Here is a 16,223-nt window from a genome sequence, read left to right on the forward strand (position 1 = left end):
GCCATGAGTAAACAAAACTACTCAATTAGCTCTACACTCCAGACGTTAACTAACATTGTACACAGCTAATTGTAATATAGCCTAAAAAGGAAATCTCTGATTTTTGTGAGAGTTGGGACTGGATTACATCATTTTCTCTCTCTCTCTCTCTCTCTCTCTCTCTGTTAGGGACGCACTGATCAGTGTTTAGACCCCATACCCATAATGCTACTTGGACTTTGGGTATCAGAGTCAGAGTACTGATCCATGCCAGTGTTTTATCAGTAATTCACTCAGTAGCACAGAACCCATAGCTGTAGAGCTGCGCTAGATAGCTGCCATGTCTACAAACTGCTGACCCTGTTAATAGCTCTCTTCTTTCCAGCCCATAGAAACAATATTGGGTTGAACATTGGCCCAATTGACCCCAGTGTCACCTACTGTATGCCTGAAGTTTAATTGCCACAATACCCAATCCCAGTATTTGAGTCTGTATAAGACTAATATACAATAGCAGTGATGGATTGGTGCATTCCTAGACTGTACGACCCATCCTTACACAGACAACACCATCCCTTCCTCTCACCTCTTGTGAGAATTAAATATCATTGCATAGTGAAGAGTGCATGGGCTCCAGCAGAAGCTGTGTGCTGCACCTTTTGCAGAATCTTTATTGAGTTCCTAAGTAAGCTTGCTCGTCCTCGTGTCTTTGGCGCCGTGCGTCATGTTTTAGCAGGCTCCACTCCTCTACTCGGGCACCTGGCATCTGCAATGGATTTTCATCAGTGATTTCAATCTGCCACACACAGTGGCCCCTTCTGTGCCAGTTTACCTATCAGATTAGATTAATTGAGTCTCTCTCTCTCTCTCCCTCTCTCTCTCTCCCTCTCTCTCTCTCTGTCTCTGTCTCTCTCTCTTTAAAACATTTTATTTGCCTCTGCGTATCTCTCTCTCTCGTTCTCTGTCTGTCTTTCTCTCTCTCTTTAAAACATTTGCCTCTGTGCATCTCTCTCTCTCCCTCTCTCTCTATCTCTCTCTGTCTCTGTCTCTCTCTCTTTAAAACATTTTATTTGCCTCTGCGTATCTCTCTCTCTCGTTCTCTGTCGGTCTTTCTCTCTTTAAAACATTTGCCTCTGTGCATCTCTCTCTCTCTCTCTCTCTCTCTCTCTCTCTCTCTCTCTCTCTCTCTCTCTCTCTCTCTATCTATCTTTGTCTCTCTCTCTGTAAACTTGTAAACATTTGTGCAGGAGAGCAACACAGGCGGGGTTGCGATGCAAATGTCAGAGCAATCTAATTATCCTTCTGCAGGTGATGACCCACCGCAGTGGGAAATATCATGTCACTGGTATTTCTGTGTTCCGGCTGATCTGAATCTTGACGTCACGTGAGGGCTAATAAGCTGGACGTTAAGCGATCCGAGTGGTTTATGCACAGGGTCTGCCCCAGTCGCGGCGGCATATCCTTTTTTACATGGCCTCAGGGCCACCTGGGTGGAGGCTCTGAGCATCACTAATAAGCTGTGGCTCACACAAGCAGTCTGCCTCTTACTTCACCATCCATCCATCACACTTATTCTCTCTCTCATTTCCCTCTCTCCCTCCCTCTCTCTCTCTCATTTCCCTCTCTCCCTCCCTCTCTCTCTCTCATTTCCCTCTCTCCCTCTTTCCCTCTCTGCCCATAATTTTCTCTTTTTATCTTCTCTTCTCTCTCTCTTTCTTTCTCTCTTGCTCACTGTCCCACTCTCCTTCTATCTTCACTTGCTCTCCCTCTCATTCTCTGTATCCCCCTCTCTCTCTCCCTCCCCCCCTCCCTCAAGTGTTGAGCGGTAACAACAGGGAGAGAGGAGGTAGAGAGAGGGCTGGTCAGGGAAGCAGAGACGAGTCTGAAGCTGAGCTGCGCGTCATGTCGGCTCTGTGCTATCAGCACTCACACAGACACGCATGGTCACACAGAGGAGATGCACAAACCTGTTTCTCTCAAACACACATATTAAACACATTCACGCACTCTCAAACACATACACACACCCACATACACAAACATACTCTATACCTCTCTCACACACACACACACACACACACACACACATACATACACACACAGAGACTTTTTCTCTACTTTTCTCTCTCACACACACACACACACTCACAAACATACAAACACATATATTGCAGTGGCTTCAGCATGTACAGACCTTATAGAACATTAAAGACACCCACACATTTCCATACTGATGGACAAACACACAAACACAAAAAACTGGCAATGTGAGCTCAGAGCCAATTAATTAGCCTCAGCTGCACTGTTTGTGGGTGCATGCACGTGTGCAAGTGTGTGCGCGGGAGTGTGTGCGTGCAGGCGTCAGTGCTTGTGGACGCATGTGTGTGTGTGTGTGTGTGTGTGTGTGTGTGTGTGTGTGTATATTTCACCTCTGGAAATATTTGAATCCCTTCTGTGAGAAATGAAATTGGTGGATTCAAATAAAAATATAAATTCAAGTGTACGCGTATGTGCTCTTGGCCTTCCTCTCTTTCCTTCCTCCACTGATGCGGGAGGCAAATGTTGCATTCCAGACTACTCGGAAGATGGATATTTCCTAGTTGGAATCTCCCAATTTCTTTCTAGACAAACTCTGGAAATCTGACTTCCTGCTGGGAAAACTAAACTTGATAAAGTTTAGCAAGTTGATCTACCCTGACTTCAAAATTGGAACTGAGGTCCAACCTCCGACTTCTGAGTTGCCTCCTTGAGTATAGCAAGATCATGATCCAAACACTATTCATTTAGAACACCTGAGGACAACACCTCATAACTACAATGCCAGCTCTGGAGGGAACCAGGTGGCAGAAATGCTGCAAACGCTTCCATAAACACACACACACACACACACACACACACTCACACACACACTCACACACACACACACACACACACACACACACACAGCTCCCTCTGAAGTACAATGTTATTGTCTGTGACAGCTCGCGGTTAGCCCACCCCTTGATGATCTGGCCCTGTTGTGTCCTCACCACAGGCGGTGACGAGCAGCTCAGATAGATAGGTGGATTCAGATAGATAGATAGATTCATCCCCAAAGGGAAATCATGGTGTTACAGCACAGTAATTAATCATATTGACATATATCACAGACACACACACACACATACACACACAAGTCAAAAAGAAACAGTATTTAGGATATGAAGTCTCAGTGCAACTGCATGTAAACTACATTGTCTCAGAATATGATTAAGGATAGCCAGTGGAGGGGAGCTCAGACAAAGGGAGGCTGATGAAACAGGTAGGAGGGGCCGCGGGAAGCAAACTGGGACTCCAGGAGGCCTGCACTGCTGTGTTGCATCACACGCCTTCCCTTGTTCCACCCAACGTGTGAAAAAGATCTAATCTGATCTAATCATGATGCTAGCTTCTCATTGGGGGTTGGGCGGATAGGCTCGGGGATATGAAAATTCTTTATGGCTCTTCTATCTCTTGCAGGAAACCCCTCATGCCTGTTTGGGGCATGGCTGACTGAAAAGCTGCACCAACAGCTAGGTGTGTGATTTTTGTCCGAATGACATCTGAAGGAGGAATGAATCAGGTTTACACCAGTTACAGTGGTAATGCTAACTACCTAACTAGCTAATTAATTAACTAACTACCTAACTAGCTAATCAACTAACTAACTAGATAGCTAGCTAACTAACTAACTAACCAGCTAGCTAACTAACTAACTGAGTTACAGACAACTGGATTATGATCGATAGCTGAAGTGAATGCAACATAGGAACAGGCCAGTAATGAACATGTCACATCTCTAGAGTATATCCCTGCCCTGATGGAGCTGATGGGGGTTAACTTCCATGCTACCAGAGAATCTACACTCCCTTATAAGAGAATGCCACTCCAGAGTTAAGTCCAGCACCCACTGGGGCATCTGACGTGCATCAAGTGACGCCAGAGTGGCGGTGTCTGACGCTCGTTAACGTCAATGTTTAGAAAATTGCTCTATCTCTATGCCATCAAATCCATAGACGTGAATGTTGTCGCCAGTGGGCGTTGACCTATAGGAGGAGTTACGGCTGTCCATATTCATGCTCTGGGAGCACAGAGGAGTTTGGAGTGAATGGAATCACACACAAAAACAGAAACACTCACCTCAAGAAAATCACAACTTTTGCTGCATTCGACTACTTCACACACTGTTCACTGTCCACAGTGTTGTGCCAGTTCACAGCTTTTCTGAACTAGTTCAAGTTCAGTTCATACATGCTCAAAGTGAACAGTTCACGTTCAAAGTTCACAATTTTAATTCTGAACTAGTTTAAAGTTCAGTTCATTTTACTTTTTTCAGTGAGATATTCAAATAAATACTTTTTTTCACACTACGAGCTAGAAATCACTATACGTTCTTTGAAGCTGCTCATTGTAGACATTTGCTCATGATACTGCAATTGTGGGTTTCTTACCAGGTGATGAAACTTGCAGCAGTACAGACAAGGTAAAATCCAGCCCTCTGCGCTCTCGTCGTTGCCTGCTACGCAGCATTGCTCTGCTGCAATTCATCACGGGTAACGTTGTGCAGAAGCCAGTATGCTATTCAACTATTCTCAGCCGGACACTACGTTGCCCGCAATGCATTGCGCACACAATGTCAAAACCATATCTGACTGGTGATACATGATTTAAGTGGCACCAGCGAGAATAGAGGGAGGAACTTTCTCTCGTTGCGTTTCAAAAGAGAAAACAGATGTCACTCAGTTTTCAATGGAAAACAAATTCCAACGTTCATTTACAGTGATATCTGCCGTTCATGACTCATAATGTGAACTAATTCATGTTCAAGTTCTTTATTAAAAAATGTGTTGCGTTCAGTTCAACGAAAAAATGAGCGTGTTCAATGAACGCGTTCTTTTGAACTCGTTCACGCACAACACTGACTGTCCAAGGCTATGTCTACTAACCTGTCAAGAAAGCAGACCTGGACAAATAAAGTGGCTCCACCTATGTTTCACGTATAAAAAGGAGAAACATCCTCTACATTCAGCTGAGGCCTGCTTTCAAAGGCTAAGTTACAAAGCCAATACAACCTTGAAGCGCCATCATTGAATACCAACCTGCATAACATCATAGAATTGCAGGCTTGCAACAGAAAGTGAATTCTCTTTGAAGTGGATTCTGGGGGCTCGCTACCCGGTAGTGCCCGCTCCCCCACAACACCCGTTTCGCAAAAACAAAATGTCAGCGGAGCTGTTCTCCCCAGAACCCAACCAATTCCTTCTTTTGAATAAAAAAAGCAGAGAGCTGTTTGGGGGCAGGATGAGAAGTGGTGGAGTATCAGCAGATCCAGCTGCCATCTCTCCTTACTGCCGCCGTGCCCCAATGGCAGATGATTCATTCATTTTTAAGACACGACTACAAAAAGGGCCCATCACAGCACTTCTGACACCCTCCCGGCTCAGAGCACACATATTCTTTATAAGAGGGGCGGGAAGGTTGGGGGGGGGCTTCTTCTAGAGAGTGCAAAAAATATGTGCTGTGCTATGCTGACTTCACCCTGACTCCACCTAGCCTTCAAATGACATGCACATTTGGTAGGAGAGGTGGTGCAGTGTAGTGTAGATCAGAAGCAGCACTCATCTCCTCCTCTCTTAACCTTCCTGAGCGGGTCCTCTTCCTTTGTTTTGCATACATGCAGGAGCAAAAAGAGAAACCTTATATGGCCTGAGATGCTTCTTTCCCAAGGCTACAGGAGAGAGAATGAAATGAAACAACTTAAACAGAGCCATTGAATGACTGAGCGGGCCCATCAACCTAGTGAATGAGGAGCAAATTAGACCTTAAGCTTTGGCCTGAAAAGAAGAGCATGAAATTATACACGTCAAGCTGTGTTTAAAAGATTAACACTGAATTGGGTCCAGTTTGCTCTTGCAATCATGGCTCTCCGATTGTGTTGCCAATTGTCCACAGAACATGATGGATAAACGGGTGAAGTTCAGGAAATAAAACTCAGGACAGCACTGCCAATTGGTGTCATGTTAATGCGAGGTGATTGTAGTAATTATACCAATAAGTATGGAATAATCGCCTAGCAATTAAACGTACCCAAAACACACATTTGTACCTCCATAAATCCTATTAAACCTCGTTTAAAAGCTACAAGTTATCAGCATTTAATGTCAAAGCAAACCACTAATTATCCATTCCATATAATGTCTCGATTAAAATTGTTTCTGGGACAGACACAGGTGAAATTATATTAAAAGTGCTGTTGAAATCCAGGCGTATAAGCCCTCAGAGCTATTGATTCAGCAGGAGGCTGACCAGGCAGGTTGTCACTCGTGCTCCTCTCTAGGTCCTTCCTGCCTCCACACAACAGCAGCTCATTGACATGTGATCTGACCCAACACGACCCCCACGCCAGGCTCCAGGTGGCTCCTTCAGTGTTTAGTGACGTACGATCTCACACAAATACATACACACACACACACACACACAAATACATACACACACCAAATCACACATGTCTGTGTACACATACACACACACACACACGCACATACACAAACAGACGTGTGTGGAAAAAAAACAATAATGAGCTGGGATCTTAGGGTCATGGAATAAGGGGTCAGCTTGCAGAGAAAGCTTTTTTCAGAATGTAGAGCCACATTGAGGACAGCTGTCCCAGCTGAACCCACCTACAAAGGGAGGGAGGTGCCATGCCCTGAATGAATGGGGGGGGGGGTGTACCAGGGATTCCAAAACAACAACAGCGAGGTCTGGAGGCCCAGGGAGCATGAGAAAGAGAGGTAGCCCACAGGCCTGCTCAGCATGAGGGACTATTAGCATACCTTCTGCTGGAGGGAGAGAGCAGAACATATGGCTGAGTATGTGTGTGTGTGTGTGTGTGTGTGTGTGTGTGTGTGTGTGTGTGTGTGTGTGTGTGTGTGTGTGTGTGTGAGAAGGGTGTTGAGATTGATGCAAGTGTGACATGCAGGTATATGTGTGTGCAAGTGTCTCAGATCATATGTTTATATTACTGGCAATGATGGTGCAGTCCTTGCATACATTTACTCTGACATTTACTCTGTTCACAACTCAAAATGTGAACTCAAACTCAAAGTCATGAAAGTCATCAGTTCTTATTAGTTCATAAGACTAACCTTTCAGTTCACTGCAGCACTTTTGAAAAAAATCTGAATCCATTAAAATTTATGCAAGTGGCAGGCATTATCTGAATTGCTGCGACTGATAGAGAGCAGAACATATGGCTGAGTATGTGTGTGTGTGTGTGTGTGTGTGTGTGTGTGTGTGTGTGTGTGTGTGTGTGTGAGAAGGGTGTTGAGATTGATGCAAGTGTGACATGCAGGTATATGTGTGTGCAAGTGTCTCAGATCATATGTTTATATTACTGGCAATGATGGTGCAGTCCTTGCATACATTTACTCTGACATTTACTCTGTTCACAACTCAAAATGTGAACTCAAACTCAAAGTCATGAAAGTCATCAGTTCTTATTAGTTCATAAGACTAACCTTTCAGTTCACTGCAGCACTTTTGAAAAAAATCTGAACCCATTAAAATTTATGCAAGTGGCAGGCATTATCTGAATTGCTGCGACTGCTGTCCCTCTGCAGAACTCAAGAGCGCTACGTACATCACTTCTTTAAAGTACTGTATATTGTTGGGGCTTGTTTGCCTTCATTTAGTTAGGACAATGAATATAATCAGGAATCAAGTGGGAGAGAGAGAGATGGGGTGGGATTGGGAAATGGCCGCACGTCGGATTCAAACCCAGGTCCCCAGGGGCACTTGGACCTGAACACAGCATTGGACTCAGTAGCCACTTGCGTTTCCCTCGCTACTTCCCTTTTCTGACCTCATTAAAATCAGCATCAGCACTCTGGGAGGAAGGATGGCAGCTGTGTGTGACAGCTCTGACGGGCCAACCCAAGGCAGCTTGGGAGACAGCTTCATCATAACCCAATCTACCAAGCTACGAGACGGACGTTCTGAACTCTCCTGACCGGCCTGTCCATATCCTGTAGGTGAGTCTGGGGCCGGTATCTGGGCACGGTTCCAGCTGTCGCTTCGAATTAGATGGACTTTAGCGGGAGCCGAAAGGGGAGCGAAGCTTCCCCAAGAAAGTTTCTGACCAGATTAGGAGTAACTATGATGGGCACAAACAAAAGCTGCCCGACAGACGGAGGGACAACAGAGTCGTGCATCAGCCGCTGTCAAGCAGACACGTCTGATGGGCTGTCTGCAATTCTGAGAGGACATGCCACGACACATCACGACATCAAGTGCCATCTCCCCATAAATTCAAAATTGTGTACCAATTTCATGCCCTACAATCCAGCCGCCTGTCTGACTCAGTGGAAATGGCCGATCAGCGCAGCAACCGAAAAGATGCCATCAAGTCTGAACTCAGCTGACCGTGCCTGTCACGGCACTGCAGGGGAGGAAAGAAAGCTCTCTGTCCATTTTCGTAATGCAAGTTAATGCACCATTAATACTTCAAATTCTATTCAATGCTTTATGTAAGAGAGAACCGACCACATTAAGGGGAGAAGGACGCCTCGAGGAAGAGCAAAGGAAATGTGCTACAGTACATTAGAGGGTCTAGCACATCTCCAACTGATTGCATGTAGACAATAGAAGAGTGCAGAGTGCACACAAAACAGCTATGGCGACGGTGGTGGTGGTGTGCCCCGATAATAGAGTCCTGGTGGAACAAAGGAAGGAGATGCAACAGAAGGGTGAGTGTAAAGTGTGCATGTGAGAGAGCCGAGGGGGCTGTAGGCAGCTGTTACCGTCCCATTACAAAGTGTGTGAGTCACTTGGAAGAGGCAAGGGGGCTTGGCACCCATGGGCACATCAGATTAGAGATCAATACCCAGGAACAAAAGAAAGGCTTAACTGCGTGGCCTAGTCAGAGAAATATCAGCCGAGCAGAGATTCCCCCCTGGAAGGATGTCCTGCGAGCACTATTATAAACTCTCTGATGATGCTTCAGGTTATGTTATGTTAGGAGGTGAAGGCACTTTTAGCTTGTCAGTGTATTTTCTACCTCTGATTCACTAAAATGCATCGTGCATTTCCCAGTACGCATACAGTACCGTGTGGACTGTGCGTTGTGACTGAACTAAAGGTGATGAAAGGTATTCCTGATTACTTTAAGAGAGAGCTCTGGCGGCCACTGAGGGGACATCAGTGATCAAGCCGGCAGAATGATGTGTTCCTGCTCAGGTACCACAGGCCTGCGTCCCCTGGGCCCCTCGGTATTTTACTGTATTTTATTCTCGCTGCACTGCGTTACTCATAACTTTAATTGAGACCATAAGGCTTTAGCAAAGGTAATTTCACCCCTTAATTAGATCGCTGGTCGCGGGGAAACTGCTTGCGTACAATGAGAAACCAGCATGGTCGTAATTCTAATCATCACTTACATCAAGTGATCAACCCAGCATATCGAGAAACACAATGCAATATGATTAATAGGAACAAGTGCAGAAGTCATTCAGAGCTGTTGAAGACTTCATAAAATTGATTAGTTTCTTGGCAACTGTACATGTTAATTAGCCACAGTGTCTAGAGCCTACTCTCCTGGGTGTGGCATGTTAAAAGTGACTGACAGGAGAGTGAATGAAAAAGAGGCCTCTTGCCCACTCTCTCTCTCTTTCTCTAACTCGATATCTACCTCTCTCTTTCTCTCTGTATGTTCCTCCCCTCTCTCTCTCTCTACCTCTCTCTTTCTCTCTCTCTCCCTTCCTCTCTCTCTCTTCCTTCCTTTATCTCTGTCTCTATCTCTCTCTATCTCTCTCTTTCTCTCTCTCTCCCTCTCTCTCTCTCTTCCTTCCTTTATCTCTCTCTCTCTCTTTCTCTCTCTCTCACTCTTTCTCTCTCCTCTGTGTAGCTCTGCTCAGTGAAATGATAAAAACTGCAGACCACATCCCCGTCTTAAGGAGACTTGAAGCACTACTGTACATGTGTGTGAGAGTCATACTTCAGACCAAGCCCCCCACTGAAGAAGACATAAAGTACAAAGACGTAAAGTGTTAAAGATTGGTTATTTTTTAATCTATGGATGTAGTCATTGTCTCCAAAAAAGTGTTATGAATGCCCTCCTCATATGTTCTTGAGCATAACTGAATCCAGACCTTGTGATGAATGGATCAGGGCTATACTTCAGAGTTACTAAAACTATAATAGTCCTACGCCTTTGTGTGATCAATACAAGACTCTAGAATGAGACACGCGTTATTGATCCCGGTCCAAATTTAACTTTTCATGGGTTTATTCCATTTTCCAGCACAGATCTCTCATTAGCACACCACACGTCCTTCAGCAGAGGAGAGAGACCCTCCTTGCCACACTGAGGATGACTGTGACCCTGATCCTCTCCGTCTGGACATGCGGGGCAAGATCCACTGAGTCGCTCCACTGGCTTAGCAGATGTGCAGCCTGGGCCCCTGGTCTCCCTGGGCAGCGCACACTGCAGAGCGGGGGAGCCCCATTGTACCCCAGACAACAACAAAGTATTTCTGAGTGAGCAAATCCCAAAAAGCTCATTTCCTCACACGGTGCTGCTCATTCAAAGACACTTCAACCATTGCAGTACATCTGTGGTTTGTGAATTGTATAATGACTAAAGGCTTGGAGGGGGGGGTCATTTTTCATGCAAACCAATGTCATTCTACATATTAAACAAGAGTAACTAGATGTTCCAAATTCCAAATATATACATACAGTTTACATAAATTATATGTAGTGGTGTCCAAAAAATATAGGCTAACTAATGTTATGAAAAAAATATTCCAAAGGCTTGCAAGGAAATGCAAAATTACTTATTCACATATCCAAGAAATTACCGGAGGAAAACAATGTTTGGAGAAATACTGAGATCTTTCCTGCAGTACTGCACATGCTAGTCTGAGGGGCCTCTAGCCCTATGGTAAACAGAATACTGTCACAGCAGTACCATGGTGTTGCCCTGTGTATGCTGGTCTGAGGGGCCTCTAGCCCTATGGTAAACAGAATACTGTCACAGCAGTACCATGGTGTTGCCCTCCCCTTGCACGCCTCCATGCCAATCAAAAGTTCAAGATCTAAATCTGGCCACGCAGTACTCCCTCTCAGCCTGTCAGATTCCAGACTGAGGATAGCTTACAGGAATAGCATGTCATGAATGGCATTCTTAGTCACAGCCCTGCAGCAAGCTAGAGTGTTAGTGAGTTCTCCCTCCTTATTCTGAAGAGCACGGAGTCAGACAGTGAGGGTCATACTCAGCAAGAGTATAGCCTACGCACCTGAACAAATGGGTCCAGGATTTCTATAGGGTTACCAAATTTGCAGTGACATTCCCATTACATTAGGCTATATTACAATGCACGATACAATGCTTTCATAAATGTCTACCTGGTTTGGCTAAATTTGTGAAATTTAGCCTATGTGAAACAAGATTTAGGCTATCCAATGTTCTTCGGTAGGACTGTATTATAGGCTATTCACAGCTCCTCCTGGTTAGTTAAGCTACATAGACCAAACATTACTGAAACTACCGTACGTCACCAACATTGTAATAGAACACATTGGATATAACCTAGGCTACGCCACAACGTCTTGAAAGAAAGGCGATTTAAACGGTTTCTGTCGATGTCGTTCTGTTCACCAACGGCCTTCGCCACAGTAGGCTATCTGTATTCTTCGGGGAGACTTTTGAATTTATTGGATGGCTGGGTAAGACAATATTTAAGCATTGTGTCCAGACATCTAGAAATGCATTGTAATATCCCGAATCTATCTTTCGACAGTCACCGTGAGATGCGCCTGTAGCGAGTATCATCTTGTGAACTTCAACGCGAACCTGGAGCCAAATTTTAGACTAAAATATTTGACTAAAATCAAATGTACAGGCATTCTATCATAAATTCAAGCGTGATGGATAGCTTGCGTCTTTGCAAAATGATGTCAGCTATCGTAAGTTTTCAATTATTCAGAAAGCGCATTCTGGAAGTAGCACACACCTTTGCAACAATAGCGCGCATCTGTTACAGTTTTAACCACTGTCAAGGCAGTCTACAAAGTAGCGGGTGAAGTATTGGCAACAGCCTTCCTACTCACATTGCGAATGATTCTAGGCAACAGAAAATGAATTCTGTTTAAAAATAACTAACACACACCACAGTAATTTCAAACACAACGAGAGGTGACTTATTTATGGGAAAAGGTCAATTAATGCTGCAAGACAAAAGAATAACGGGACATCATCGGAGAGACTAAATGACGGGAGGCGCACCAACAATGAAAGGAGGTCCGCTGCTACATTGGAGGGGACTGTGATTTGATAGCCAACACTGGAAGACAAAAACTCAAATATATAATTTATCCAGGTCTTTATAGGATATTTAGGCAAACTATCATTGTGCCACAACTGAGAGTTAATTTCAAGGTAGTCTGATCGTTTGATATTCAACCATGCCGATGCTGGGCGGCAATTGCCACTTAGCTATCGGGCTAGCTCTATGATAAACGCTAGGCTATCTACGAGTGGAAGACAGTGTAAATCTCTAGCACACAACCACAGTATTGTAGCTTTCTGGCTAACATAGCTAAGCATGAATAACGGTTCGTGCTGAGATGCAAAATATTAACGTGCGGGGAAAGCGTTCTTTTTTGCGTAGAATTTCTAAATGATGACATTCCACTTTCTAGTGGTAATTTTATTTCAGTTCCAGGTAAAATAATTAATGGACCAGATGAGATTGGTTAGCCTTATCATAAACCTCGCCTTTCTGAAAGCCATGGGAAAGACAGCAGCGTTGGCTAACGAGTCAAGTGTTTGCTTACCTTTACAAATGTCAGTTCTTGTATTCCAACAGAAGCCTAATAGTTGATATTTTCAGCGTATTTCCAGAGACACTGCCTTCTTAGCCTGTCTTGCTTGCTGAAATACCAAAATCCTTTCGCTTGCCTTTCAGTGATGAACCAGAATGAACGCACGCGTTGCTGTCGGTATCTAGGAAATGCTTCTCTCCGCCGCTCCCTGCCAAATACTGACCCCTCCCACCGAATCCCCAGCCACAGAGAAGACAGGTGCTGAGTATGCGCGCACAGTGCGCAGCTTCGCATAGAGCAGGGGTCCTTGCAATATAGTGAGCCGCACAGAACTGTCAAATCCACAATCTCCTCTCAATCTCGCATGCGCAGTTCTGTACGTAAGAGTTCTTTCAGGCTAGTCGCGGACAGACGGAGTGATCTCCAGCGCCTCCCTGCCAAATAATGATTCCAGGGCTTCAGAAATGGGACAGAATGATGCCCTTGCTCAGCTTTCTCGAGGAGCAGCTTTCTCCGCATGTGAACACTGAACAGCGCTCTGGTGCTGAATGTGCGATTGGGTGTTCTTTGCAGAAAAAGGAACGACTGAGTGTGCGTGAGGAGAGCTGTCGGACCACAAATAAGACAGCTGGTTGGCACATTACCTGCTTGCATTAGGGGTTTTTGGTTGTTTGTTTGTTTTTTTTAACAAGCTTACTTTATTGTTCCCTATGATTGGGTGATGTATGTTCTCTCACGTGACTCACCCCAGCGGTGGAATGATTTAATTCTGCGGCTTAGCGCAGAATTAAGCATAGCGGTGGACGCTAAGTCATGGACACAACTTTCAAAAACTGCATTTTCACAACATTTACATGGAGCCCGCACTGTGTGATTAGTCTGTGTGGTGACACATTAAGTCATGGACACAACTTTCAAAAACTGCATTTTCACAACATTTACATGGAGCTCGCCCTGTGTGATGCCTGTTCTTCAAGCGAGTTTTAACATTTTATTTTATTAGAATAAAGACAGTTAATTTACAATGCTATGTTCATGCTTTCAAAACCAACAGGACAATTAAATGGGACAACCATGTAAGTTCTCCAGTTGTCATGCAATAACACATAGTTTTCTGAATTTTATACTGCCTAGTAGCCTAATTTGCCATTACATTACATTTAATCCATTGGTATATGGCATATATTATAATGTAGGCCTAGTTCAGTGGTCGGCAACCCGCGGCTCCGGAGCCGCATGCGGCTCTTTGATCCCTCTGATGCGGCTCAGCTTTTGAAAATAATAATGAGTAGACCTATTTAATTAAAATGTATTTTATTTTAGTTCGTAGGTCTATCTGAGTAGCCTAATTTATATAACTTCCCACCTCACTTGACTCCGTAACCGTAGCCTGCACAATATTGTTACATTCGCGGTTCGTTGCCATGTCAATATCAAACAAAATCACCGATTTCCCTCAATTTGTGTCAACGAGAACAATTGTCTTTAATTGTTATTGTTGATGTGTGCGCTTACTGTAGGCTAGATAAGGAAAATTTCAAAAAGGAAACGTCAGCGACCACAGCTTGCGAGCGCGAACACTAGCGGGCTGAAATGGGAAAGTCATCCGAAGACTGATTCTGAAAACGCGAAATGAACTGCCCGTTATATATCGCACACTGCAACGAGTTAGTATTGCTGTGTTAACCCTATTCCACTTGCATGAGATAAATCTTTCTCACATATGAAAAATATAAAGACAAACCTGCGCTCACGTTTAAGGGCAATTCCGCGCAAAACTGTCACATCCATAACGCCAACACAATACCATTAGGCTATTTAGTTGGCGTTATGGATATAGCCTATTACAGTTTTGCGTGGAGTTGCCCTTAAATGATGACGGCCTCAATTCTTGCATGAAACTTCACCTCACTGAATATGAGCCAGCCAGACTCCAAGGCCATCACCAAATCTAATCTCTGGTAGGACTAATGTTCAATTTCGCCAATGACATGTCAATGAAAAGAGTGTTGTGAGTGAACTATGGTGTTACTTTGCATACCAAAGGACACTGGGAAAATAGGGGGTGGTGTTTAGCCTACATTGGAAGCCTAAGGCCTATACTTCTGTCATTCCACTTTACATTTCAAGTTACTTGCACATTACTTTTAAAACTAGTAGAAAATGTATTAAAAATCCTCTGTTGAATGAAAGTAACTGTACATTAAATATCCAAACTTTTTCTTGTAACCGTCTTTATGTGGATCTTCTGAGATTAAAAAAAATACATTTGGTAAAAGTGGCTCTCCAGGCAAAAAAGGTTGCCGACCCCTGGCCTAGTTAAACACCACCAAAACTCAAACGATGGAGTCGTGGTTGAAGCGTAGCGGTAATTCGCGATAGGTTAGGGGGTACTTGGCTGAAAAAAATATTTCACAGGGGGTACATCACTGAAAAAGGTTGAGAACCACTGCTCTAGATCATAGCATGTCTGTAAAATAAGCTCTCTGTCTAAACGAACGTTCCATCAAAGTTTCCCCTTCTGTACTTTTATGGGAGCAGTCTATTTTATTTTTTTCTCATTGAAAAAAGTAAAATAGACTCATCTCATTTTCTCATGTCTTCCAGTTATAATTACTCTTATTTCTTTTAGTTACCTAGCAACAAGATGAAAGACAGGTAAAATACAGCACTCTGGTCTAAAAGAAAATATTGACAGGAGCAGGCAGCACATCAACTTGTCACATAACACTGCACCAGGAGTACAGAAAAATGACAGAGGCCTTTCATATTTACACACATATTTATTCACATATGTCCCAATTCCCTCTGGTTCCACCACATGTGACCACTATTGTCCTTTCTAATGGTCTGTGCCAAGCTTTTCCCATGATGGAGCATTTGGCTTACTGAGGATGATATAAGAGGACAACATATACACTTATCATGCACACTGCATAACTGGACATTCATGGTGTGACGAGTTTTCATGTCATTCACTGTGATGACATAACAATTCGCCGCATCACACATGATAAAAGTCTACACAGGCATAGACGGTAAAGAACCCCAGTGGACTACTGTAGCTGAGCAGCCCTAATACTCACCCTCTATTTTACCAACTGTTGAATGATCAGATCATGTCCTCAAACAGAAACATACCATGAAAAGATCTGAGTAGAAGTGCATGTCAATTCTTGTTATGCATGCCTAAAGTGTATATATGTCCACCAATCCACTGTGTGTGCCATGTGTTTATTACAATTAAAATGCTCAGCTTGGCTGATGCTTTAGCTTTGCTTGTCCCTTGTAAGCTTTCAGTCACATATCACATTTTCTCATTGGCAAGGTTGTCTCTGGACGGAGGCCATGCAATGTACTAGCACAGTGTGTTGTATTTGAAGATTATTCCTTAGCTGGTAATG

At 44.0% G+C, this 16,223-nt stretch overlaps 1 protein-coding gene across 1 annotated transcript in view; it reads right to left on the reverse strand.

Moving 5' to 3' along the window:
• The window catches only part of ctnna2 (catenin (cadherin-associated protein), alpha 2), a 404,887-nt gene extending 391,840 nt beyond the window's left edge, over positions 1–13,047 (reverse strand). The window contains exon 1 of the mRNA XM_048246926.1: positions 12,832–13,047. The gene's annotated coding sequence lies outside the window, so the exon portion shown is untranslated. The remainder of the gene's footprint in view (positions 1–12,831) is intronic.
• Positions 13,048–16,223: the final 3,176 nt, after the last annotated feature.

The sequence above is a fragment of the Alosa alosa genome, chromosome 1 (assembly GCF_017589495.1).
Source record: "Alosa alosa isolate M-15738 ecotype Scorff River chromosome 1, AALO_Geno_1.1, whole genome shotgun sequence".
NCBI lineage: Eukaryota > Metazoa > Chordata > Actinopteri > Clupeiformes > Clupeidae > Alosa > Alosa alosa.